Source organism: Emys orbicularis, chromosome 20, assembly GCF_028017835.1.
Source record: "Emys orbicularis isolate rEmyOrb1 chromosome 20, rEmyOrb1.hap1, whole genome shotgun sequence".
Taxonomy (NCBI): domain Eukaryota; kingdom Metazoa; phylum Chordata; order Testudines; family Emydidae; genus Emys; species Emys orbicularis.
The window spans coordinates 4,516,176-4,543,014 of record NC_088702.1 but is presented as its reverse complement, the minus strand read 5'-3'; the positions used below and the strand labels follow the sequence as shown (position 1 = coordinate 4,543,014).

The 26,839-nt window shown below is 50.0% G+C and overlaps 1 protein-coding gene across 1 annotated transcript in view; it reads left to right on the top strand.

Annotated features, from left to right (window-relative positions):
• The first annotated feature begins 10,007 nt into the window (after positions 1 to 10,007).
• Positions 10,008 to 26,839, top strand: part of MEF2D (myocyte enhancer factor 2D) — a 167,217-nt gene continuing 150,385 nt past the window's right edge. Inside the window, exon 1 of the mRNA XM_065419815.1 lies at positions 10,008 to 10,327. The gene's annotated coding sequence lies outside the window, so the exon portion shown is untranslated. The remainder of the gene's footprint in view (positions 10,328 to 26,839) is intronic.

Below are 26,839 nucleotides of genomic sequence, written 5' to 3'. Positions count from 1 at the left end.
TATTTCAAGGCAGAGGATTAGGCATAGGGATGAAAGTGCTCATGCAAATACTATAGGAACCTAGAGCCGCAGAAATGTATTGCAAATAATAGAGGGGAAGGGAGCAAAAATACATCTCACTGCTGCACTGTTGGCTTACGCAGGAAGCGGAGAGTTTACAAGGGTGGGGTGGGGGGTGGAATTTCTTTAGCTCCAATGCCCAGGAGAAAAAACGGCAAATGGATCTAAAGGATCACACCTGTGACCTTGCAAATTTCATGTACCTCCCGTCTGAGATCGTGCACAACTCATTCTACCCAAGGTCCTGCATATCGCATTCTGCCCAACACCCCAGGCCACACACAACTCCTTCCATCCCATCCTCAAGATCCTGCAGAACTCAATATACCACATGCCCACGCCCCGCTCCGACCAGTCCGTGGCTGAGACCACACACAAGTCATTCCACCCCACACTGCAGCCCCTTCCCCTCGTGTGCAAACTAAAGCCATGTGATTTCAGCGAGTGGGGACATTCAGCCAAACGTCATTCAGGGGTTTGGGTTCATTGGAACCCAGACCTCAAAGCAAACCTCAGCTGAAACCAACAGGCTTAGCTGGTTCAGCACGCCTGGTATGTCAATAACAGAGGGACTCAGGGGGTTGACCTGGCCACAGAGTGTCCTGGGGCTGCAGCCTGGAAGGTTGGAGAAACGCTGTGGAGCGGAGCGTGGTTCAAGGCCGTGACGAACGGTTTGCACATGTGGCTCTAACGCAAACCACTTTGCTTGGCCCATTGCGAGTCCCTGACAGGGAAGGGGTTTCGGTTCAGGATCTGGTGGAAGAGCAGCAGCTGTAAGGACGGAACATGCCGAGATATTGGCCTGGGGGCAAAATGCGCCAGTCACTGTGCCCTCCTTTCCTGCACCCACAAACTCGAGGCCTGCAGTTTCCCTAGGGGATCTCATCTCTCAGCTCACCCCAGCCCCTGCTGCAATCCAGGGCTGCAGGCCCTGAGGGTGCCCCCTGCCCCTGATGCAATCCAAGCCCCTGGAGGCTCCCTGAGCCCCCCTGACTGCTCTGGTTGAGTTTGCACCCGCGACGCCCGCCTCTTGCAACCCAAGGGGGCTGCAGCAGCCCCCAGCGGCCGGGAGCCCGAGGAGGCGCCTGCCCCTTTAAATCTCTCTCTCCCACGTGCTGTCTGGTCGTGCTGGAGACGGTGACGCACGCGGGACGTCAATGGAGGTTGTGGGAGAATTTAGAGGGGGGGGGAAAGGGAGCCCCTTTGCACTAAAGCTCTGCCCAGCCAGGAGGGGGGGGGGGGTCGCGGAGCAGCAGTGCCCAGAATCTCGTGCATGCTCTAGCCGGGGGGGGGGGGGGGCAGCCTCAGCCCCTCCCAGGGTGCATTCACCCCCCCCCCACCCCATTGCCCAGCCTCTGATCAAACTCCATTTTCTCCCTAAGTGACAGCTTCACCGCCCAGGCCGTGCAGTAAACACGGTGTCCCTCCGCCACCAGCTGGGGAGGGCAAATAATCCGCCGCCCGCGCGTGCCAGGGTCAGCCTTGGCTGGGGGTGCGGACACGTGACGGCACACGGGGGGGGGGGGCAGCTGGGCTCTTTGCACTGGGAGCAGCCAAGCAGCTGATTAGGGGCATAAAGCCAGGGCTGCCCCCCAGCCCCACTGACCAAGCTGCCCCTGGCATCCCGCATGCACCCAGCCTGGCTCCTTGTGGCAAAGGCTGGTGCATGCCCAGATCCCAGGGCTGCTGCTCCCTGCAAGGGCCCTACTCCTGGCATGGCCCCAGGTCAGCCCCTCACGTTGCAAGGGTGACCCACTGGCTGGTGTGTACGTGTCCCCAGCTGTGCCTGAGCGGGGCCGCAAGTGGGGTGCCCCATGGCTGCCCCTTGTATATCCTGCATGCATGCGGCCTGGGAGCACTGATTCCCCGTTCCTCTTATCTCCAGGGGCCTGGCCCAGTGCATACACAGTGCTGGGTCCTAGATAGAACTCTTGGCCAGTCACCAGACCTAGGGAGAGGCCCCTGGGGAGAGGGAGATGGAGGAGGGAGTGGGCTTTTTTAAATGTTGCCATGGAAATACTGGGGGGGGGAGGAAGGGGAGGGAAAAGACAATAACAAAAAAGATGAAATATTTTCATGCTGGGTTTTGAAAGTCAAAAAAAAAAAAAAAGTTTTGGTCTCTTTTTTTCATCCACAAAATCAGTCATTTTTGAAAAGCAGGACGTTTTTATTTTTGCAAAAACATTTGTGTGTTTGAAAAGGGCGAGTTTTCCTGGGGGGGAAAAAAATGTCAACTAGGTCTAGTGATCCGGGAGCATTTCGCACACCGTTTCCACTGGGGCGGGTAACACTGCAAGGTAGAGCCCTGCGCCGGACGAGTGCAGAGCCCTGCAGCTGGACCAGGATCCCACGGGTCCTGCAGGATCCGCTGCCAGGAGCGGGATTAAGAATAGTCCTGGTTCTTGCGCAAGATGCAGGGCTACAGAGGATGGAGGCTGCAGTCTCAGGCTCCCTCCTGAATTCCCTGTAGAGCCTTGAGGGGTGGGGTCAGCCATCAACCATGGCCCAGCGGGACTGGAAAGAACAGCCTGCAGTGTTGTGGGATTAAAGTCGATCTTGAGGGAAATTGCTGATTGGGGATATGCCTTTTGCACCAGGGAGCAACTGGGAGGATTTACATCTTGATGAGTGAGAGACTTTGCCCTTATGCTATACAGTGCTTCTGTCTCACGTGGCTTCACAACAACCGTCCTAGTGGCACCACACCCCTGCGTGGTAGGGAAGTATTAACATGCCCATTTTGGAGATGGGGAAAACTGATACCCAGAGTGTGAAATGAACATGAGCCCAAAGTCAGCACAATGGGTGTGGGAAAGGCAGTGTGGGATCGTGGATAGGGCAGTGGGCTAGGAGACCTGGATTCTGTTCCCAGCTCGCCCATTAACCTGCTGTATAACCTTGAGTGAGTCGCTACTCTGCCTCTGTTTCCCTTCCTGACCTTTGTCCTGTCTATTTAGATTGTAAGCTCCTTGGGGCAGAAGCTGTCTCTGACTCTGTTTGTATAGCACCTGGAGCCCTGGGCCCTGATCTCAGCTGGGGCTTTGAGCTGCTGTTATAATACTATCATTCATAACAATGACAGAATTAGGAAGAGAACCCAGGAGTCCTGGCCCTGTTGTCCATCCGCTAGACCATGCTGCCTCTTGCCAAAGGTGTGAAACTGTTCACATCTGCCATTGACTCACTCCTTTGTGCCTCAGTTTCCCCACCTATAAAAGGAGGCTAATGGCACTCGCCTACCTTGGGAGGCGGTTGTGTTAAAAATACTCTTAATGATCCTCAGAAGAAAGGGGCCACTGAAGTACCAAGTATAATTATACTTATACTGAGCTTTTTCCAGCTGTGCATGGCCTGCTGCAGGGGAGACCCTAGCGCGTCGGACCGCAGCTCAGGAGACCCAAGTGCTGTCCATGGCTCTGCCATGGGGCAACGTTGGGCAAGTCACGTCACTGCTCTGTGCCTCAGTTTCCCTATGTGTATCACGGGGATAATGCTGCTGACTTCCCTTTGTTCTACGGATGAACAGTGCGATATAAGAGCCAGGGATTGGTTTTTAACCCCATGATAGACCCAATAAACTCACCCCACAATAGAGGCAGTTCCCACAGCAGCCTGATTGCACTGGAACCAAATCCCAAAGGACTTCTCCCGGCTTGGAGGTGGGCTGCGGGGGGGAGGGGGTTGTGTTTGGCAGGTGGAACAGCACCAGTGGAAACAAGCAGAAGTGGCTGACCGGCCAGAGGCAAGAAGCACTGGGAAATGCCCATGTAATAACAACCCTCCCGGGGCTCATCAGTGGGGTCTGAATGCAGGACTTTCAGCTCTGCTGCTACTTGGGCTACAGGAGGCATGCCACGGTGCACTGTGACTCTTCCTTGTCCTGTAGTGGCTACTCTGCATACGTTGGCTAATGGAATCTAAAGCTAAAAGCCCTGTGAATTTGAACCCCACCGATGGCCCCAATGAGTGCTGGTTCCTCCGGCAGCAGTAGTAAGTCGTTTTCCTCTAGTTGACTAACCACTAGAGAGGGATGTGGTACATGCCAGTGTGCTACCCATAGTTATGCCCGAAGGGCCAGATCCCCAGCTGGGGTAAATCCACATAGCTCTGTTGAAGTCAATGCTGACTTACGCCGGCGGATGATCTTCATCCCAACTGCGGGGAAATTATACTCCTGCTATTTGCACAATGTGTGAAAGTAGCAAACGTTTTTCACCCTTCGTCTGAGCTGCCCGAGCCTAGGTGGCGCGTATTTATGTTTGAGCACCCAGGAGTCCTCCTCCTACCCCGCCCCTCCCGGCGTGGGGCAAGGGAAAGTAATTTCCATTGTCAATAGACTGCATACCAGCCGTACGAAAAGATCAACCCATCGCCGTGGTGTGGGAAGAGAGTTACTCAGCATTTGGTTCCCAAGAGAAAAATTGCAGCTGAAACTGACTTTCCAAAATACTTTGAGGCTCACAGAAATGTTCTAATCTTCCAGGGGCTGCCAGGAGCCTTGGAAATATCCTGGGCTTCATTCTTCCCTTGTTTGCACCAGTGCAGATCAGGAGGAATTCTCCTATACTAAACTGGCGTAGGAGAGAGAGTGGGGCCCATTGGAGATGATTTTTTTCCCCTGGTTACATGATTGCAGCTGATTGAAAAACAAACACGCCAGATTCTGTGCAAACAACCCTCAGTGGGATGACTAATTCTGTCTCCGCATAAACTGATATGGTGCTAAAAATAGGACCAGTAACAACAATAATAATAATAATAACAATAATAAACCCAACTGCAAACAGCCCCAAAGCCAAACAAACAGAAAAGTCCACCAGCAAGATGCATCTTGAGATGACGTGGGAAGGATCTGACATGAAATTTGCTAGGATCAGCTGGGCATATCTTCTTCGTCGATTCCACTGGCATTGTTCCCCATAATCCTCCCTGTTCTTGGCCTGGGGTACCACAATTATTGAGTCTCCTGAGCTCTAGGTGGTCCCTTCTTGCCTCTATGAGTCCATGAAACTGTAACCACGGCAGACAAAGGGAAGATGGCAGGGTTGTTAATTAAACAATCCTTATCATTGAACTCAGGTCCAAAATTTAGATCTCCTAAAAATAATAAGGTATAAATATATTTTGTTGCACAAAAAGAAAATCTAATATGGATAGAGGCCTTCGCATGAAACGGATTCCTTATAGGTCAGTCAAATGCTTTTAGGCCCCGGTCATTCGTGTCAGAACTTTCCATTGGGACTGGAAACTCTTTGGGGCAAAGGCTGGGTGTTTGTTCTGTGTGTGGATGGTCTCCCGATCCCAGAGTGAAGCCTGTTCGTACTAGTCCTGTTTATTGTGGTCGTGCCAAGGGGCCAGCGAAGAATTGTGCTAGGCACTGATGGCCGTATTTGGGGTCTGCAAGGCATTTCCCTCCGGGTCAGATTGGCAGAGACCCTGGGGGTTTTTCACCATCATTTATTTATTATTTGTATGTCAGTAGCACCACGGAGCTCTTCTTATGGACCAAGACCTTGCCGTGCTAGGTGCTGTACCAACACAGAACAGAAAGACAGCCCTTGCCCCAAAGAGATTGCAGTCTAAGGATCAGACGAGAGACAACAGCCGGATACAGACCGACAGGGTAGTACAAGGAAACAATGAGACAGCATTGGTCAGCATGACAGGCGGTTGTCTCCCTGCCCCCCACGGGAACATACAACGTCCTTTATTAGCTCCGCTTTAGTATAAATGCAATGTTTATGTACCTCTCCCTGCCATAAAGTCTCCTGATGCTGCGTGTGTGTACACACACACACACACACACACACACACACACACACACACACACACACACACACACACACATATATTGTGTAATTCGCCGCCTACCTTCCGTGCACTAGGAGCCTCCTCCTACACCAAACGTATTGTAAAACTTCCCTATTCCTCCTCAGCCTGAGTCACTCGCTTTGTGGATCCTCCCACCGGCGCTGGAACTTATGTTCTGGAAGAGGCTGATTGCTTGTGTCAAAAAGGCTTAACTGGAGTCTGCATACGGCTGAGCCCCTAACTCGGAATTCTTTTTGGTCTGTGTCTGTACAGCCCCTAGCACCGTGGGGGGGGGGGTCCTGACCCATAGCTGGAGCTACTAGGCGCAACTGCCACACAAATAATAAATAATGATCATAATTTTTGCTGGCAGAAATACAGTCCTCGCCCTGTCATCCTTCCCATTCCACGCTTCCCCTGATTATTCTATGGGCCTGACGCTCATTTGCTCCGTTCCTGTGGCTGGGGCAGGGATGAAGGTGGCTTTAAGGCCACCTTTGTGCTTCTCAGATTCTGAGGCCATGTAGGGCTCTGCACAGGTCCTGATGTAAGTGGGAGCTGCCCGATGGCTGTCTAATTTACATACTGCTTCCTATGCTCCCATAATGCAGTGTGCTCTGGCTACACCACCCTTATTTCAGGACTGGAAGCAGGGTCCTTATACCAGCGCCACGCTGGCTAGAGAGGATCCCTGTGCAGGAGGGGATTCTCAGGGAGCCATATCCACCCACTTTAAGGCCCTCTGTGCTGCCTGAGCGGCCTAAGTGGGCCTTATTGTCTCTGGGAACCAGGTCTTTCAGATCCTCCATCAAGAAGGAGGCAGGTGTCTGCCGTGTCTGCAGACCACATCACAGAGGAAGTGGGATGCTATGTAACAGTTGTGGTAAGTGCGTGGTGCTTCTAGCTGTCCTGAGGATTATCTCATTTCCCAGAGAAGTCATTCCCAACCTGTCACTCACACACCACTCTCCAGGAACTTATTATTTAAGGTCTCAGTCAAGATCAGAATGGGTGTGGGGGCCTGGTGGCTTCTCCCTTGGCTTTAATGGCTGCTGCATTGGTTACACTCTGGGCAACTCTCTGCTTTCAGAGCAATTGTCTCAGGCTCTCTGCAGACTCAGGCAAGACATCACTGTGCTGGTTACATTCAGGTCACATATCCAAGCATTTTATCACAACCACAAGGGCTATAAACATAAATTCTTTTTTAAATGAAAGCTGAGATTCTGAGATGCTCTCCTGGGATGCCATGAACGGGAGCACCAGGCATGGGTCTATATAGTCTGTGCCTTAAACTGGCCTTACTCCAGGGGGTGGAACATTGCAGCTAGAATCATTCCAGGAGACCTTCCCCCCCCCTTTTTTTTTAAAGGAGTGTGATCCCAGCATAATTAATCCAGATTGAAACTACATATAGGAAGAATTTAAGAAGGTGGAATGTAATTAACCTGGGCTGGAGCTGGGCCAGGAAATTGTGGAACACAAGAAAAATATTAGTATTGGAAGTTGGGTATATGGATTTGATTGGCTTAGTAAAGTAAGATTGTCATTTAAAAACAAAGAATTAACATCCTTAGTTTTATTCTTATTGTGGCCAAATAGGCCAGTGAAGGGCTAGAATAGAATGGGATAGAATTCCTATTAATGCCTATACGAGAGAGGCAGTCTGGTCCACTATATAGCGTCCTGGGTGACCTGGGGGGAAATCATTTCACCTCTTTGCATAGTGTGAGCTCTTTGGGACAGGCACTGTCTCTTGCTAAGTGTTTATACTGCACCTAGCACAGGAGAGCCCTTAGGTTGGTTGGGGCCTCGGGGTGCAACCAGTATTAAAAGTGAGCAAGCTGATTTGTAGACCCAGTAGAACTAGCCCTTAGCCCAGCTTTCCAGAGCCCATCCCACGTTTCCGATGATGTGTTTGATATTATTGGCCCAGCACTTTGAACAAACTATTTTCAGACAATGGGCGTGTTTTGCAAACTACTTGCTTCAATTCGTGTGGTGTGATTGCCCCCCCCCCCGAACCACATGGTATTGGTTCTGCTCCCTGATTGGGTGAGTGGAACTTTTAATTTCATTTATGTAGGGGCCACCCTCCCCCTGCTGTCTGAGCACCTGACAGACACTAATGGGCATGACATTAAGGCCCCTTTTCCTTGCCCTGTCAGTAGAAAAGGACCTTAAAGTGGATGTAGGTATAATTAGCACAGCCTTTAATGGCAGAGAGGTGTCAAGGGGCCTTAGAGTAAATGAGGATCAGGCCCTAGTTGTTCGCACCCTTGTCACTAAATTGATGTAGATACACCAGCGCAAATTTTCTTAGTCCAGACAAGCCCCAAAATTGGTGAGGGGCGGGGGAGAGAGGGGAAATGATCCAGTGCAATCAACCATTCGGGTTAGGCTGTAAGCTTCATACTGGAATCAAGTGACTTGCCCGAGGTCATCTGGGGAGGCTGTGGCGGGGCTGGAAACTAAATCCAGAACTCCTGGGTCCCATTCTGAGGCCTTAGCCACAGGACCAGCCTTGAAACATTAGAGGAGCAAAGAGTGACACATTTTCCAGTGTGAATTTTAAGACTAGTAATGACTCATGCCGAGGGATGGGGCTAGGGGCCAGGAACTCCAGAATTCGAATCATGCCTCTGCCACTGAGTTGATCTAGTTGCGTCACTGCTCCGTGCCTCACTTTCCCCTCTAACATGCTGATAATCTGCCACCTCCCCATACAGAGGGTTGTCGGGTGTTAGTGAATATTTGTACAGTGCTTGGAAATGGTAAAACACTAAGTATTATTATTATATGTTATTATGTAAGGTGAAAGTACATTTTTGGCTTTAAATATTTTGGGCCAGAGCCTCAGCTGGTTGAAATTGACGTAGCTCCATTTAAATCAATGGGACCGATTCCTACTGTGTATACATCACCTTAGTTCTGTTGAAGTCAATGGGTTAGATCTCTAGCTGGTGTAAAGTGGCATTCATTGCAATTCAGGGCCCAGTTTCTTGTTCTCATCCCATGCCCTTGTGGAGCGAGGAACAAAAACCCAGGAGTCCTGACCTCTACCCTTCACCTGTAACCACTAGATCAAACCCGCCTCCCAGAAACAAGAATAGAAGCCAGGAGTCCTGACTCCCAGCACCCTCTTCTCTAACTACTAGGCCACACTGCTTGTTATCTGAGATACAGCTCGCAGTATTGCTCGCTGCATGTCTAAAAACACCCCACTGCCTTCCGAATTTCACCATCGGTGCAGGGGCGCTGCTGGAACAAGGCAGGCAAAGAGGGAGGGGCTGCCGCACCGCCTGGCTTGAAATGGTTTCCATCATATACTGGGTTTACAGTTTGGTTCAATGGCTCTCAGCACCCCCACTGTACACATTGTTCCAGCCCCGCTAGTGCATGGCTGGAAGGCGCTCAGATGCTACGGTGAGCTCGCGGCATGAGAACCAACGCAGACCAGAACTAGGGTGACCAGCTGGCAAATGTGAAAAATCGGGACGGGGTTGGGGGGTAATAGGCGCCTATATAAGAAAAAGCCCTGAATATCGGGACTGTCCCTATAAAATCGGGACATCTGGTCACCCTAGACCGGAACTGGGGTTGCAATTGTCCACGCCTGGAGGATTTTGCTTGAGAACAATGCCCGGGGGGGGGGGGGGCAAAAATAGAGGTGCAGAGGGTCTGAAGGAGCGCTCTCCTGATATAGGGTGACCAGAGAGCAAATATGAAACATCGGGACAGGGGGTGGGGGGTAATAGGAACTTATATAAGAAAAGGACCCCCAAAATCAGGACTGTCCCTATAAAATCAGGACACCTGGTCCCCCTATCCTGACATCTAGTGACGAGTTGGGGAGGGGGATGGAGACCAGAAAGCAGCCAAGCCCCTTGAAACCCTGCAAAGATCAGGCTCCTAACTAACCCTGCTGCTAATCCTCCAGGCGGAAGGATTCGCAGCAAGCCACGCTGCAGCCTAGCTTGGGGGGAGGTGGCTTGGGTGCAGGGGTGGGGGGGTGGAGAGGAGGGTGCTGGGTAGCTAATCCCTCCCTCCCTGGGCCTTGCGTCGGGCTTGGCCATTGGTGGGTGGGGAGCCATCTGTCCGTCCCGGCATGCTAGGCTGCACTAGCTGGTGGTTACGTTGTGTCTTTTCCCCGGTGGGTTGGAAGTAGTTACCTTTGTAGCCAAAAAGGAGGAAGGAAGGAATCGACACACACACACACACACACACACACAGGCAACCCAAGGGAGGAAGTTCATTGAGACACTGAGATTGCTCCTGGTTGCCCGGGCTCGCCTCTGAAGTGTGGCTGCGGTGCTGCTGTTGTTGTTGTTTTGTTGTTGTTGTTTCTTTGGAGCCTCCACTTCTCCAACAACACCCCATCCCCGGAGGGGGGCTCCTGGCTCCTGGCAGCGACTTTTTTGGGGGGGGAAGGCAGCGCGGGAGCGGACGCTGGAGGGTAAGTCGAGTCCTGGGGTGTGTGTGTGTGTGGGGGGGTAGCCTGGGGGTGGCGGTGGACTGACAGCTCTTGGGAGTCCGGGTGGGGATGGTCTTGGGTGGAAACCATTTGGCAACAGCCGGGGTTAGGGTGACCAGAGAGCAAGTGTGAAATACAGAGGCGGGGGGATAGGCGCCTCTATAAGACAAAGCCCTGACTATGGGGACTGTTTTTATAACATCAGGACAGCTGGTCGGCCTCGCCTGGGTACCACGGTGATGGGCGGCTGGGGGCGGGGGGGGGGGGCTGTTGTACAGAGATGGATCCATAGATCGGGATCGATTCTGGCTGCGGGGCGGGAGGGTGGCGAGCGCATCCTCCAGCAGCCTCTGACATTTCAAAACAAACCCTCGCCAAAATGGTGCAGAGGTGAAGGGAGGAATACAGGCGGCGGCGAGGTGTTCCCTCCCTTGTGTCTGCCTGACACCAGCGGCTGTTTGCAAAGGGGGGGGGATCAGAGCTGGGGGACCGGTGCGGGGCCAGGGCACTGACAGCTCCGCAGGGCGGCCGAGGACGGGGTGGGGTCGATCCCCCTGTCCCTCCCCCCGCCTTGGTCTTAGATGTCGCTTGGGGTGGGTGACAGGAAAGAGAGAGAGGTTCTGGTGCCATTTGACAGCAACCACCGGAAAAAAAAATGGTGCAGACGGGAAGAAATGTTGCCAGGGTTGGAGGTGCCTGGGGGAGGGTGGCTGGGAGACAACAGCTGGGAAGGGGGGGGGGGGAGAGAGTCCCAGATCTGTGGTGTTCGCCTGTTGTTTGGGGAAAGTGTGTGTGTGTGTGTGTGTGTGTGTGTGTGTGTGTGTGTGTGTGTGTGTGTGTGTGGCTGACAGCTGAGGTTGTTGCCGAGGGTTACGGGGGGGGGGGGGGAACGGGGACTTTGGATTCTGCCATTTAGCAGCAGCCACCAAAATGGTGCAGAGGGGAAGGAAGATCTGTCCCAGGAGGGTGAGTGGGGAGGGGGGGCTGGGCGAGCAGCGGGAGTCTGGTGGGGGATAGGGGGTGTCTGGTAGCTGGGGGGGCAGAGGTGTCTGATGGGGGACAGGGGGTGGCTGGTAGCTGGGGGGATAGAGGTGTCTGGTGGGGGGCAGGGGTATCTGGTAGCTATGGGGGTCAGAGGTGTCTGGTGTGGGGCAATGGGGTGTCTGGTAGTTGGGGGCAGGGGGTTCCTGGTATCTGGTAGCTAGGGAGATAGAGGTGTCTGGTGGGGGGCAGGGCAGAGGTGTCTGGTGGGGGGCAGCAGGTGCATGGAGTCTGGAAGCTGGGGGGATAGAGGTGTCTGGTGGGGGGCAGTGGGTGCATGGAGTCTGGAAGCTGGGGGGATAGAGGTGTCTGGTGGGGGGCAGGGCAGAGGTGTCTGGTGGGGGGCAGCGGGTGCATGGAGTCTGGAAGCTGGGGGGATAGAGGTGTCTGGTGGGGGGCAGGGGGTATCTGGTGGAGCATAGGGGGGTATCTGGTAGCTGAGGGTGGTGGGCAGGGGGTTCCTGGTGTCTGGTAGCTGGGGGGGGGGCAGAGGTATCTGGTGGGGGGCAGGGGGTGCCTGGTAGTTGGGGGCGGGAGCAGCAGTGTGGCGTAAGTACAGAGAGAGGGTCCCAGAGCTTCTAAATGCCAAAGTGTGCGTCTCTGCCATGGGGAGGGACAGCGCCCTGGGCAGCGGCTCCTTCCTGGGGTGATGGGCGACAGCTAAAGCCACCAAAATGGGACGGGGGATTGGAGCAACACCCCCACCCTATGCTTGGGGTGTTGGGAGGGTGGGAGCAACAGGCCCCCCCTGTTTGGGGAGCTGGGAGCAGTGCCCATCTCTTTGGGAGGCTGGCTGGCTTAGTATATGGAGCACCGGGGTGGGGATGGGGGGTGGGGGGGAGGAGGGAGAGATATTTGATTGGCAACAGCAGCTTTTAGGAAGGGCGATGGTAAATAGAGTCCCAGGGCTTCAATGACTTGGACGGCTGCCTGTTCTGGGGACTGACAGCTGTGGTTGTTTGTTCCTCTCTGGTTGAAATGCTGCTGAAGGCTGGTCTGTGTGTGTGGGGGGGGGGGGGGGGGAGAGGTGGAGAATAAGGTGCCATGGTGAGGAGCCGAGACTCCCCTCGGGGTGGGAGTAGGGGGGCGTTAGGTGGGGGTGGGTGCACGCCTCGGGGGTGGCAGCAGTCGCCACAGGACAGTGTGCGTGCGGGTTTCTGGGACCTGGCAGCTCAACGGGATGCTGAGGTTTGTCTCGGAGGGTGCCAGTGTCGCTGAGGGTGACGGGAGACAGAGGCACGTCCCACGACCTGAATGGGGTGGCAGGCCAACAGAAATATCGCGGGGGAGAATGGGGGGTGGAGGACGGGTTTAAGAAAGACTCTGTGTCTCAGAGGCCCGCTGAGGTGCCGTCGGATCTGGGTGTTGTTTGGCATATGTGTTGCATCTGAGATGCTTGTTTGCCATCAGTAGATCTCTGCTTGCCCCTTTGCTTGGATGTTGTCTGTCTCTTGCACAGACACAGACATGCACACGGCTCTTTCCTTCTGCGCTCTGGGTGTCTGTTCTCACCCGGTGCCAAATCCCCAAGTAGCTGTCTCCGCATGTGAAGGAAAAGAGGGGCTGATGGCTGGGAAGGGTCAGCCATAAGTTGGTCCATTTCCTTCTCCTGCGTGCTCCCCCCCCCCCCCCCCCCCAACATCCTCTGCCCCAGCTCTCCCGGCTGTGCGGAGCTGACATTTCACGGAGGACCCTTTCTCCACTCTCCCTGACGGTTTGGTTTTGGGAAGGCAACGGGAGCTCAGTGCTGGGTCTTTCGACTGTAGGTGGAACAGAACGTGGAGCGCACCTACCGAGGGCTGCTCCATTTGGAAAGTGATCGTTGAGCGCCATACCACCCATTCGAATGTCTGATTCTCAGTTGCACTAAGGACCCTTTACCCATCTCTGTCTGCACAAAGGGGCCTGAGGCCCGGCTGAAACACAGATTTTGCACCCCTAACTGACCTAGTTATTCTGTTACAATTCCCCCCCCCCCCATATAGTTGCATCTGAAGAAATGAGGTTTTTTACCCATGAAAGCTTATGCCCAATAAATCTGTTAGTCTTTAAGATGCCACCGGACTCCTCGTTGTTTTTGTGGATACAGGCTAACATGGCTACCCCTCTGATAGTTACACCAGGACAACTACTAGTGTGGGTACAGTTATAAAGGTACCTTTATACTGGGATATTTATTCTCCTGTAGCTAGACCAGTATAAGCACCTTTATCCTGGTATCACTGCATTCACACTAAGGGAGGGGTATATATCACTTTAACTATACTGCTATAATTAAAGTGGTACAATTTGTGCCTTGAACTATTTTTCTCTCTGTCTGGGCAAATGTGTTATAGATGGACAGGGCCTGGTTCTCCGTTGTCCGACAACTTGCGTAGGCTCTGGAGGGAGAGACACGTTCTCCCCCCATACACCGCGAACCAGCTCCTAGTACGGCTCCAGTCAGCAAGGCGCTAAGAACCCTGCGAAACACCCCCTGAAATCCTAGTGTCAAACCCGGGTCACTGCAACGTGGCTGCGGCTAGACGGGTCTGGAGGGTGCGTGGCTCTGCCGTGGGGGTGCTCAGCAAGCGCAGGTTCAGTGCATCCCCTCAGGCCTTGATTCAGCAAAGCAGTGAAGTTCGTGCTTCACTGTTAGCGTGCGATATTGAAGTCAAGGCCACTCCCCTGCTTAAAGTTAAGCACGTGTTTAAGTGTTAAGCGGAACGGAAGCCTCACAAAGTGGAGGTAACAAAAGGTACCATTCTGCTCTGGTAGCAATTAGCACCCACCTGGCACTGGTGTAAATAACAACTCAAGGTGAAAAGCAGGGGAGTTTGCACCACCCTGGATTCCCTGTATGACCTTGGACAAAACCTTGTCTAGACGTTAAAGTCTTAGCGATATAACACTTTTTTTTGGAGAGGGGGGGAAGTGAGGGGTGGGATTTTATTTTTTACCAAAATAATTATGCTGATAAAAGCCCTCGTGTGACTGAGTTATACTGAACTAGCTTATTTTGCTTCCTAAACTACAGTGTGTTGTACTGATATAAGCACTTTGATGCCGCTATAATTGCATCCACAGCGGAGGTTTTTTTTTGCCGCTTTTATTATGCTGGTATAAAATCAGAAAACTGTAGAGCTGGAAGGGACCTCACGAGGTCATCTAGTCCCAGCCCCCTGCGCTGAGCCAGGACCAAGTAAACCTAGACCATCCCTGACAGGCGTTTGTCCAGCGTGTTCTGAAAAACCACCAATGACAGGGATTCCACAACCTCCTTTGGACGGCTTAACTCCCCTTAGAGTGAGAGAGTTTTTCCTAATATCCTAAATCTCCCTGCAAATTGGGCTGGTTTTCCTTCTTGTTGTATCCTTGGTGGACGTGGAGGAACAATTGATCACTGTCTTCTTTCTGTCAACATTTTGCTGTTCTCATGTTCTTTCTCAGTCTTCCCTTCTCTATGCTAAACATGCCCATTTCTTTCAAGCTTTCCTCATAGGTCATGTATAATTAAAGCAGTACTACTTGTCAGTGTTCACAGGTCCTCACTGTCCCTATGCCTCATTTTCCTCATCTGTAAAATGGGCATAATAATAGCTGTCTGTCTCATCCTTTGATGTCTGTCTATTTAGAGTATAAGGCTTTTGGACCAGGGACTGTCTCTTAGTTTTATTACTGAACATTTGTATTGTGGTAGCGCCTAGAGGCCGATCAGACCTAGATCCCATTGTACTAGGTTGCCGTGTAAACCTATAGCAAATGACAAGTCCCTGCCCCCAAAGAATTGAGACTTAAAGACATAACCGGTGGCTGTGATAGGCGGGGTGTCAATATGTGGGAGAGGGCAAGGTAACAAAAATAATAAAACGTGCACAATGCTTAGCCAGTTGGGAACAGTAATTGGAATGGCCTTGGAATGCATGACTCTGTTAATGTAGTCTTAAGTGTGTGTGTGTGTGTGTGTGTGTGTGTGTGTTTGTGTGTGTGTGTAGAACCTAGCACAGTAGCAATACCTAACCCCCATCTAGCGCTTCTCCTTAGTAGATCTCAGAACCCAAAAGAGGTCAGTTACCATTATCTGCAAGGGAGCTGTGATCTCAGTTAGAGTGTCTGGACCTCACCATAACGCTCCCAAAAATAATAATCAGGGGAGAGAGAACGGGTCGCTGTTAAATATGTGTATCTAAAGGAAATGCTGCTTTTTTTTTTTTTTTTTAATATGTTGAAACAGTTTCAGATTTTCTTTTCCCGAGTTGTTTCTCTCTGTTAAATTACTTTTGTGTGTATGAAAATCAGTATTTGGACGTTGGTGTCTCTAAATTCGTGTTTGTTGTCGACAGGGTGCTTGCCTGGGATGCTCTATTCTCCTGGCTTTGCTATTGACCAGGAACATCTCTGTGCGTCTGTTTCCACTCCCACTCTTGGTCTGTTTTCATTGCAAGCTCTTTGGAATAATAATACTACCACCTAGCTTTTGTACAGTGCTTTACAAAGGTCAGTTTCATTAGCCCCATTTTACAGGTGGGGAAACTGAAGCAGAGAATGAGGACAGGGCTTGTCCAATGTCAGATGGCAGCAGAGGCAGGAATGAAATTCAGGTCTCTGGAGTCCTAGTCTGGTGCTTTATCCACTAGGCCACACTGTTTTTTGCTGGGCCTTAACCTATGTGCAGAACTTGCTCTGATCTAACTAACCGTGTTTCTAAATTAATGTACTTAAATTGGTGTGACTCCCTGGCCGTAAATTGGTTTAGAAAAGTCCACAGAAGGCGATTGCAGTGACTTAGCTAAAAGCTAATCTCCACACACATTTCCACTGAAATAACAAATAGTGTGAATTAAAACCAGGGCTGATTGTCATTTACTCTAAAGCCGTGTCTACACTACAGGCACTACAGTGGCTTTACCCCTCGCCCCAGCCCCAACTTCCCAGCAGCATAAAAGGGCCTTTAACTGGGGATGTGGTAATTTACACTCGTTTTCAGGCTGATGCAAAGGGGCCAGAGCGTAAATGACAGTTGGGCCCAGCTGACTTTAGTTGAGTGCTTGGCTCGGCGCTGGTGTAGCTTTAATCAATGTAGTTGAACGGAAACGATTTCGGTGTAATGCATTGCCCTGCCGTTTGCACTGGTGCAATTCATTTTAGCCACTGTTAACTCCAGAATAAGAATTCCCACACTGGGTAGCTTGGAAAAAAGGAGTGTTCTTAATTTGAGTTAGGGCTTGTCTACATGGGGAAAGTTAATCCAAAGTAACTAGGGGTATGTCTACACTACAGCGGCTACGGCAGCACAGCTGCTTCCGTTGCATTGACCTTGCTGCATCTACAGCTGGGGTTAGGTTGACCTAGCTACGGTGCATACAGGGCGCAATTTTTTTCATAGTTTTAATTGTACAGGAGACCCTCCACGTGTGACTTTGAAGCGGATTGGTTAAACTGCATTAAATCCTTGTGTGAACGCTGTTCTTCCGAATGAAAGTGGCCTACATTTGGTTCCATAAGTGAATTAAAATAAATCAAATTAAGGTCATTTAATTCTGAATGAGGGTGCTCACACAGGGGTTGAGTATGGTTGGAATAATCCACTTCAAATTGACACCTCTACTTAATTCAGATTCATTTTCCTGGATGGCTCCCTGTAGACAAGCCTTTAATTGATTTAAAAACCGATTGAATTAAATCAGTGCCATTTCTGTGTGTAGAGAAAGTCCTGTTTACTTGTACAGCCCCTAGCACAATGGGGTGCTGATCTTGGTTGGTGCGACTGCCATTCAAATAAGGAATAATAATAATTAGGCCATCAGAGTTAAGATGGCACAGATCAGCCTACGGCTTCCTAAGAAGTGGCATTTGATACTTTTCTCTCTCTGGCATTTATCTCTTCTTTTTTAAAAATTACATAAACCTATCAATAAAGAGCTGTATTTTGTTAAACATCTGGTTTGAGCAGAGCTTCGGTGATGTTGGGAAACCTCTAGGCTGACCTTTTTTTAGTATATATATATTTTTTATTAAAGAAGCAGTTTGCTGCGTGTGGTGCTTTTCCCTTTAAGGTGAATCTAGTCCTCTTCCGACTGTCGTCTGCCAGCAGCTCTCCCTTCGCAGATCTGTCGTTTTCAATCTTTCACTCTGGCGTCACGTGCTCCATCCTTTTTCTTTGCACTTGTTTGCTTGCAGCTTTTTTTCCCCCCTCCTGCTTAAAACAACAATCGTTCTTGTTGATAATAAAAAGCACGGGGGCTATAAAATAAATCTTTCTGCAAAAAGTATCCAGGAATGTATTCAAACCACTTTATTCTCTGGACTGGGCAACTGACTAGTGCTTTCTAAAGCCTGGAGCAGAAGGGCTAGGTGAAGAGTGTGTGTGTGTGTGGGGGGGAGGGACATGCGGGGGGGGGAATGGTCCAACCTCTTAGAACTGCTCTATACTAAAAACGTTTACTGGGAAAGCTTGCCAAATTCCCATAATTCTCAGAGAGACATGTGGGTATCCCATGATATTGTTAGTTCTTTGGGGGCAAGAATGGTCATTGTGTTCTCTTTTTGTACAGCACCTGGCACGATGGGGCATGACTGATGCTCTTGGGCGCCCCCACAATATAATAATTGTACACAGCAGTGGCCCACTCTATGCAGCAACAATTTCCCACAAGGCAGTGCACCTGACGGGGGGGGGGGGGAGAAACACTGGGATGCCCACCGACAATGCACTATGCTTGGTGCTGACGTACCAGGAGCTGTATGGACATAAAGCGCCAAGTGGTAGACTGTGAATGCACTTTTCCAAAATAGTTTTGTCCGTGGCACTGTGCCGGCAAAACTTTTGCCAGTGAAACTTCCTACTGTAGGAAAAGCCCATTCAGCCTGAGTTTGCAGAGAGCCTGGAACAATAGCTCTAAAGTGTCAATTGTCCCATTCATTTAAATGGATGCTAACTTAGATGCTCAGGATGCATTAAATGTCGACACTGGTAAGTATTTCTCTGTTCGACTAAATGTGTTAGAAAGGAGAGGGAAGATCAAATTATACTACAGCTCTTTTGAGCCATAGATCTCAAAGTGCTTTACAAAGGAGGTCAGTATCATCAGTCCCCCAAGGGGAAACTGAGGCACAGAGGTGCAGTGACTCGCCTAAGATCACCCAGTAGGCCAGCGGCAGGGCCAGGAATAGAACTCAGCTCTCTTGAGTCCCTATCCGCTAGGCCAGACTGCCAGTTATGAAGGATTTCCCAAAGGGGTGTGTGTGAGGCACTAGCTGGTGAAGGGAGAAAGACATGTGAATGTGTCAGCCACGCTTTGAGGCATGGCTCTGAGCTGGGGTCGGCTCCACCGCCCGAGGCGTCATCCCACTGACTCTGAAACGTTCCCAGCTCTTAACCAACTCCTCTGCTGAAACAGCCAGGGACGCGCCGAGCGTCAGAGATGCGTGTTTAACTTACTGCTCTGTGACAAGCAGGTCATAGATTATTCCTGCAACGTGCAATTAAGTGCTGGTCTTTCTAGAGGCCGAGTGTGTACGTCTCGCGAGTGGAGCTGGAACTCTGCCACGCTTTGGCTAGTATTGCGCTGTGTAAATGTCTCAGCCCCTACCTGATACATGTGCTGTGTTTGTATAGAGAGGAACTGAAGCCATAGACCTTATAATCAATGCCAAAAAAACTGATGCCCTCTTTCCCTGCTTCTGAGTAAAGATCCAAACAACAGATACTCTTATGATAGGATTTTATTGTTTGTATCAAATTGATACTTACTAACATGCTATGAAGAATGGTGAAACTAAAATGGAGGGCCTGAATTCTTTCCTGGTGGTAGCATTTTGGGTTCTTAAACAGGGTGTGCTTGAGAGCTGCATTCACCCAACGCCCCTTTCCACTATCAGAGTGGTGTCAAGAGATCTTATCGTAAATGAGAATCTGGTCCCAGGCAATTAAAATAAGAACCCTGTCTTGCAAACAGTTTACATATATGTGTAACTTTACTCATGCGAGTAATCTCATTGAAGTCAATGGGACGACTTGCTGGAGTAAAATTGCTCATGTGCATCAGCGTTTGCGGGAACAAGGTCTAAAGGGCTTTTTTTTGGGGAGCGGTGATATTTTAGGCATGATTTTAAAAACTGTGATCTGACATTTGCACTCCGGCCCCATTGCAGCATAAAGGGGATTTTAAGTGAGGTGACCAAGGACATGTCTACACAACAGTGGCTATAATGGCATAGCTACAGGGCATTAACTACAGTGGCATAGCCCCATAACATAGACGCACCCTACAGCGACGGAAGAGGCTTTTCTGCCATTGTAGGAAACATTCTTCTGTCGACCTAGCTGCATCTAAACATAGCTACGGCGCTCAGAGGTTTGGATTTTTCACGTCCCGAAGTGTTGTAGCCATGTCAAACTAAATTCTAAGTGTAGACCGGACCTGTAATTTACATCCAGAGCAGATGAAAGGGGCCTTAGTATAAATGAGAATCAGGCCCTTTAAATCAGTAGTAATTAGGGTCTTTCCAGGGAAGAAGAAGGAGACGTTCCCTAGCGGGCGGTGGTTGTTTTTCAAATGGTACCCTGTTTGAAGCAGTTCATAGCTTTGAAAAGTTGTCACTCCACCAGAGATGTGTTGGTGGGCAGAGTGCAGGTGAGAGCGCTAAAGAGGCATGAAATTGATCACGTGGTTCTCCATGAGGCACAAATTAGTGATTTACGCAGTAGTTGTCTCATGGACATCATCCCTCCATATGGGGCAAATACTGTGTAGACCAGTGATTTGTTTGTAAAGTGCACTGAGGTAAAAGGCATCATGTTATTTTAAATTTAAACACCTTAGGGTGAATGCTAGTGGGGGTAGGGATCGCAGGTGTGAGTTTGCCCCATTTATTTTCACTAGGAATCTTACAGTCTCCTTTCTTTGTTCAGTGGATGGCACCCATCAACAGTATCCCATTCCAGGTGTGTTAACTGGAGCCTAAATGGGTGCGTCTACATTTGAGCGGGGAGGTGTCATTCCCAGCTGGCGTGGGCCTACCTGTGCTATCTTGAGCTAGCAGGCTACAAATAGCCATGTGGCGGGGTGGCATTTGAACCCCCTGGGTATGTACTCGGGTACCTAGTCTGAGCTGCCACCCATGCTGTCCTGGCCACCCGGCTATTTTTAGCACGCTAGCTCTGCTTAAGCTACTGAGGGCAACTCTGTGTGAGCTGGGAATCACACCTCTCAGCTCAAATGCAAACGCACCCGATAGCTTGGTCTTGCTGTTCTTTTTAAGTAGGTCAGATCCTCGGCTGATGTAAACCGGTGCCACTCCATTGACGTCTAGGGAGCTACGCTGGTTTACACTCGCAGAAGGGATCTGGCTTGTACAGGATCAGCTGAAGTCATTGTTAGTGCAAAAGCAGCATCTCAAGATGGTTAATAGACTGACAAAGCCCATTGCCTGTCGCTAAGGCTGCTTTCTCTGGGCCTTAAAGGAGCCGTCTGCAAAGCTTGCATGCTATTGCTTCTGTCTTACTGCCCCGAAGGGTTCTAAGATGCACTTTTACTTTATATTGAGTAAATTGATTAAATAGATTGGAATGGGTGAATAAATGACGGTATAACCGTGTTACAGACGTCGTCATTATTGACGATCTGTATTGTGCCAGCATCATGGACCACGGCGTCTAGGTGCTATTGTAATACAAATAAATAATAAGGAACAGAATCCAGTTCTCTTAGCTTCTTGTCTTGTGCTTTTAAACTCTGGACCATGTCCCCTTTAGTCAGTGCTAGGCAATCTAGAGGCAATTACAAAGAAGGGGTGTGTCTCAGGGCGTGGGATTTGTCATGAAACCAATCTCAGCGCGCCTATTGGTCAACACGACAGAGCCCTGTAATTTACTTGTCATGGAGCTGCCGAGCAGGTAGCTTGTCCAATACAGGTCTTGATAACTCCACTGAATACATAGGTCGGTTCGTTGGCCTGCCAAGTTATTACCCTGAAGTCTAGAAAGAAAACTGCCCTGCCGTGAAATGTTTGTGGGCTGATTCTTTCCTCTGGCTTCACTGGGGGTTAATCCTGATTTCACACTGGTGTTTGGGAGAAGGGAGCCAGGCTTGTGAGAGAGCTAAATTTGGAGATTCCCTCCCCACGCACCAGTTTTCCTGACAGTCGTGATCTCTCTAATTATAATTGAATGGGACCTCACTCTGCAGGCATCCCTCTGGCATGCAACTTTCCTTGAAATCAGTGGACAGTTGGCAGGACTGGGCCCCTGTCTTTCAGTGTTGGGGACAGTTCTCATCTTCTGCTAAATCTGAAAGTCATTGTCATCTGTATTACAGCCGTTCCTCAAAACGCCATTGTGTTAGGCTATACAGAGCATGAGAGAGTCCTTGCTTCAGAGAGCTTACAGTTTTATTAGTCAAGGCCAACAAGGATTATTATCCCCATTTTACAGGTGGGAAACTGAGGCACAGAGTAGCTCAGCAATTAGCCCAGGAGAGTCTGTGACAGAGCCAGAAATTGAATGCAACCTCCTGGAGCTCTAGGCCAGTGTCTTGACCACAAGACCAGCCCACTGTTGTGCTGTGTCTCTTGTTGTGACAGATGTCACCAGGCATTGATGTTGAGGAGAGATCTCTGGAAGATATGTGTAAATAAAGCAAGCTTAGAACACACTTAGAACATACCCAGACTTTATGCTACTAACTTCTGTTCCCCTGGGAGGCCGATGTGCAAAGGCCATAGATACCTGCTACTGCCCATCAGAGAGATGATGGTCGTGTCAGAACACGACACTGGTGTTGGAAAAAGGAGCATCAATATTCCTGTTGTTCTAGCACGGCTTATGAGCTGTTGAAAACTAGATGCTTGAGAAATAGTAAATGCCATTGAGGAGAGCATAAGCCCCAGGTTTAAGTGGCACATACGTACTGCATAGGGATTGTGAATTTCACCTTTAAAGCCATGGTGGCGTGTGCAAAAGGAAAATTTTTGTGTAATGCATACACCGACTCTGGCATTTGCCAGCCGCACAGCTAAGAAATATGCTGGCCAAAGACCTGAGCCTCTCATGCATGAAATCATGTCATTATTAATGGTACTTATATATCCATATCCATCTATATCTATATATACTGCAGTTCACAGACCTTGATGAATAACTTACTGGAAACCCAGTGCATTAAGTCATGTGTTTGCACTGAGAACCGAGTCTCTCCTACAATTCTCACGCTGCCCAGGGTCCTGGCAAAGGGGTGAAGTGCCAGGAAGTTTGTCGCTTGGGCCCCCGGGTGTGGTTATGTCAGGGTGCACCAAGCACACCCTTGAGACTTGCCCCTTGCTCTTACGAAAACTCTGTTATGGAAGCAGATTGTTTTGATGACTGGAAAGTGGACTGGGTCAGATGGGGTCAAACGGGTCCCCAAATGCTAGTGTATTGCACTGGAAAGGGGGTTTTGTTTGGTTGTTTTTTGCTTTTTGGGTAACGTTTATGCCGATGCTATTTAGTTCTGATTTATAAAATGAAACTGCATCCCGTGCATGGGCTGAACCCCAGGCAAATTCAGTGCAATGCAACTTTATTTGCAGGTGTAAATGGAGAGGAAGGATGGCCCAGTGGTGAAGGCACTGGAATGGCAGCTAGGGGACCCGTCTTCGGTTCACATCTCAGCTGTGGATTTTCAAGGATGGAGTGCCCAGAAGTGGGGCTTCCCCCCCCCCAAATAGTCCAGCTCCTGTTTAGGCACCTAAATAAAGGCCAGATTTTGAAAGCTTTCCAGCACCTCCCACTGTGAAACTTCTGGCCATGTTTTCAAGAGCTCCATACCCAACGTGCTTTTGAGAATCTAGCCCCGGGTGACTAGCCAGGAGTCAAACCCAGATCTACTGAGCCCCATTCTGGTCCTTTAACCACAAGCTCAACCCTTCCTTGACACCCGTACAGCCATCCTTCCTACCGGCTTGCAAGATGCCACGTAGAAAGCTGACAGTCATAGTTCTTTTCTACTCATTTGCTCAAAGTATCCGAAGCCCAATCCCAAAGATGCTGCCCAGAGCTCTAGCTGGGGACTGCTACCTCTTCACCCTGCAGAAATCTGTCGCCTTGATCTGCAGGGGGGAGAATGGGAGACGTGTATCTATAAGACCCTCGCTTTTTAAAACAGAAGCGGACCAGATGGTCTAAGCAGGATCCTTGTTGCTTGAGCAACCACGTCTCTCTTCCTAGGCAGCTGGTGGCTTGTATGGTTCTTGCTCCCTGCACCAACCGACTGGAAGGGGGCTGCTGCTGTCCTTTCGCGTGGGGGTGGTGCTCGGTGAAAAGCTGCCACGTGGCATTTAGCAGCATGGAAGCACGTTCCCCAGTTCTTTTCACTCAGGGTGCACACGCAAGTTCCTGTTTTAACTAGACACTGGTGCATGTCCCTCCGCCACAAGCAGAAGGAGGCGCCTATTATTATTTATTATTTGTATTGCATGGACCCTATTGTGCCAGGCGCTGTACAAATACAGAACAAAAAGACAGACCTGGCCCCACGGGGCTTACAGTCTAAGCTGTTGCAGTCATTTGCACCAGTGCGAATTGAGAGTGAAAAACTGAGCTGGTAGCATGATAGACTCATTTTGCACTGGTGTAAATTACTGCATCAGGTGCTGGGCAATCAGGGCCCTAATGTAGACAAGGTTGACACCAGCGCTGCAGGAATTGCACTGGTGCACATTACCAGGTCGGAAGCCAGGCACCGGTGCAAAACATGTCTACACTAGAGGCTTGCCTGGAGGCAGCCGATCCCACCGTAGGCAAGGCCTAAGAGGAACTGCCTTCTTCAGGGTCGTTGTTATTTTGGGTGGCTCAGACTTAAAAGGAACATTATTCTTTTTAAAACATAAGCCGAGCCTCCTACATGTTACGGTACAGCAGCTCCGATCTGGCACGTCCGACGGGTGGGAGAAAGCAGCGCACAATCAGATTGTTCTCTCTCCTCCATCCTTCCATGAATCCTGTTGTGATTCCCCTACCCCTCCAACTTCTGATTCTAAGGAACCGTCTCTGAGTCACTCGGCAGAGCTGGGGTGGCCTGGGAAGTGTGAGATTGGTGTGCGACGGTCACAAAATCTTGGCTTGGTAAGCGGGTGATTGGAGGAGCGTCGGGCGGTCACCTTTTTCTGCATACCAAAGGAGAAGGATGTGAGTGAAAGCATCAGAGGTTCCCAAAGGACTTCACGAACGGGCTCCCAATCGACTGTACAAACACAGAGCAGCTTGCAGTGGTTTTGAGGATTTCAAATGTCTCCCCCCCCCCCCCGGAAGCCATCTACCCCCCCCGGAACTACTACATCTAAGCCCTTCCACTGTCCCACGGCAAACTCTTCCAGGGTGGGTAGGGGGCTGGTATATCCTTTGTGTTGCCAACCCCAAATGTTCAAAAATCATGAGTCAGGCTCCCCAAAATCATGCTTAAAAATGAGATAAAAATACATTTTGGCTTCTTTTTATTTATCTTCTGGGTTTTGAGCCTTTGGGCTTCATAGATTTTAAAGCCAGATGGGACCATTAGACTCATCTGGTTGGGATGCATTGAGGTTAGGTTTGCAACTATGAGGGCTATTACTTGCTTTTGTTTTTTCAGGTGAAAGCTGAGATTCTCAGATTCCCAGGGCTCCAGGAGGTGGGGCTTGAGAAAAAAAATAGCAATTATCCCGAGACTTGCAGTAAAATCATGAGAGTTGGCAATGCTGTGTTTTGCATCCGTTTGAAAAGAACTGGAGAGCTGATTGTTTGTAATAACTGAGGTGTTAGAAGGTCTATCAGTTTGAAGAGGATTTTATTTAGATGAGTAGTGACAGCAGGTGGTACAAGAACATAGGAACAGTTGATGAAATAGAAAGAAGGCAAATTCTAAACTGATAAAGGAAATCTGTGTTAAGGCAGCACATAATTAGACTGTGGAACCCATTGCCACATGATGTCATGGAGATCAAGGCCCAGATCCTCAACGGTATTTAGGCAACTAACTCCCACTGAAGTCAATGGGAGCTAGATGCCTAAATGCTCAGCAGATTTTAAGAAAACCTAAGGTACCCTGGTATGGGAGGAGGTACTCAGAACTCCTGGCATGGGGGAAGATTGGGAGGAGTTACAGGGAGTCTCACAGGGAGATTGTGAGGTGGAATGCAAGGAGCCCCTGGTCACTTAGAAGTGCTGTAAAACCTCATGCTTCAGGGCATAAAGCAACCTCTAACTGATCAGGGTCAGGAAGATACTTCCCTTAGGGACAGGTTATCCAATCACTGCAGGGATTCTTGCACCTTCCTCGGAAGTAGTTGGTACTGGCCACTGTTTTGAGAGGACTAAATGGATCGCTGGTCTGATGTGTCAGTTCCTATAGTCCTCGATGTATTGCTGTGGTACTTGAAAAGGTAGGGAAGGTTGCTTTGCATATGATCTAGATCTGACACAATCCAACAGAGCAGATGTGGGGTCTTTTTGTTATGCAAATGCCGGTTGGCCCAGCTTCTCTAAGACGAGTCAGTTTTCAGGCAAACGTGGCAGCTCAGGATGCTTCTAAAGGCAACCTTACCATCTACACAACCGTTCCATTAGACTCCAGGGATAGATTTTTCAGAGCTCAGCTCCCATCAAGGCCAGGAGTTGGGTGCTGGGCTCTGTTGAAAACCCAGTCCCAGTTCTGAGTGCTTAAAAATCTGGTTCCAGATCCCCAGCTGGTGTAAATGGGGCTAGATCCCGAGCCGGTGTAATTGGATGTAGCTGGGGCCAGATCCCCAGCTGGTGTAAATACACATCACTCCATTGAAGTGCAGGGAGCTGTACTGATTTATACCATCTGAGGCTCTCATCCCAGGTGCTGTGCACCAGAGCAGATGCCGCTTTTCTCACCTCCTCTGCCAGGCTTCAGCTGTTGTGACTATCTGGGTGCGTGGGAGAGGGTGGCAATGGGCTGAGGGCGTGTGGTGTCCCATGGGCTTTCTGGCTTCCTTTGGGGCTTTGATGGAGGTTTTTCACCTGGGAGTTCTGCTCAACCTTAACTAGGGTGCGGCAATATTTTTGAAAAACCAGCCGGCTTTAAATCAAATGATTAGTGCCCAGAGAGGGGTTTGCATCTGTTTAACTCAATCAGTTTAACAAAATCACCAGTCTAGTTAAACCGGTAAAACTTTGTATGTCATCCTAGTCCCTAATGTAGACGCTTTGCCATTTAATCTTGCTCCCAATAAGGACAGAGACTGACAAAGCTGCCTGGAGAATTTTGAGGCACAACACCCATTTATTGCAGCATGGCTCTAAATCCTCTGGATTTGAAAGTCTCAGGCACAGTGTGAAAAATGCTCGCGACTGCCGGAGCCTTATCTATACTAGGGCTCCCATTGGTACAGCTGCAAAAAGATACCCTCGTGTCAGCTGGGTCTCTTTGCATGGGAGCTAATCCGCTCGCCTAGGCTTGAGATCGGGAGGGGGCTGGGGACAGCTGAAGTCAA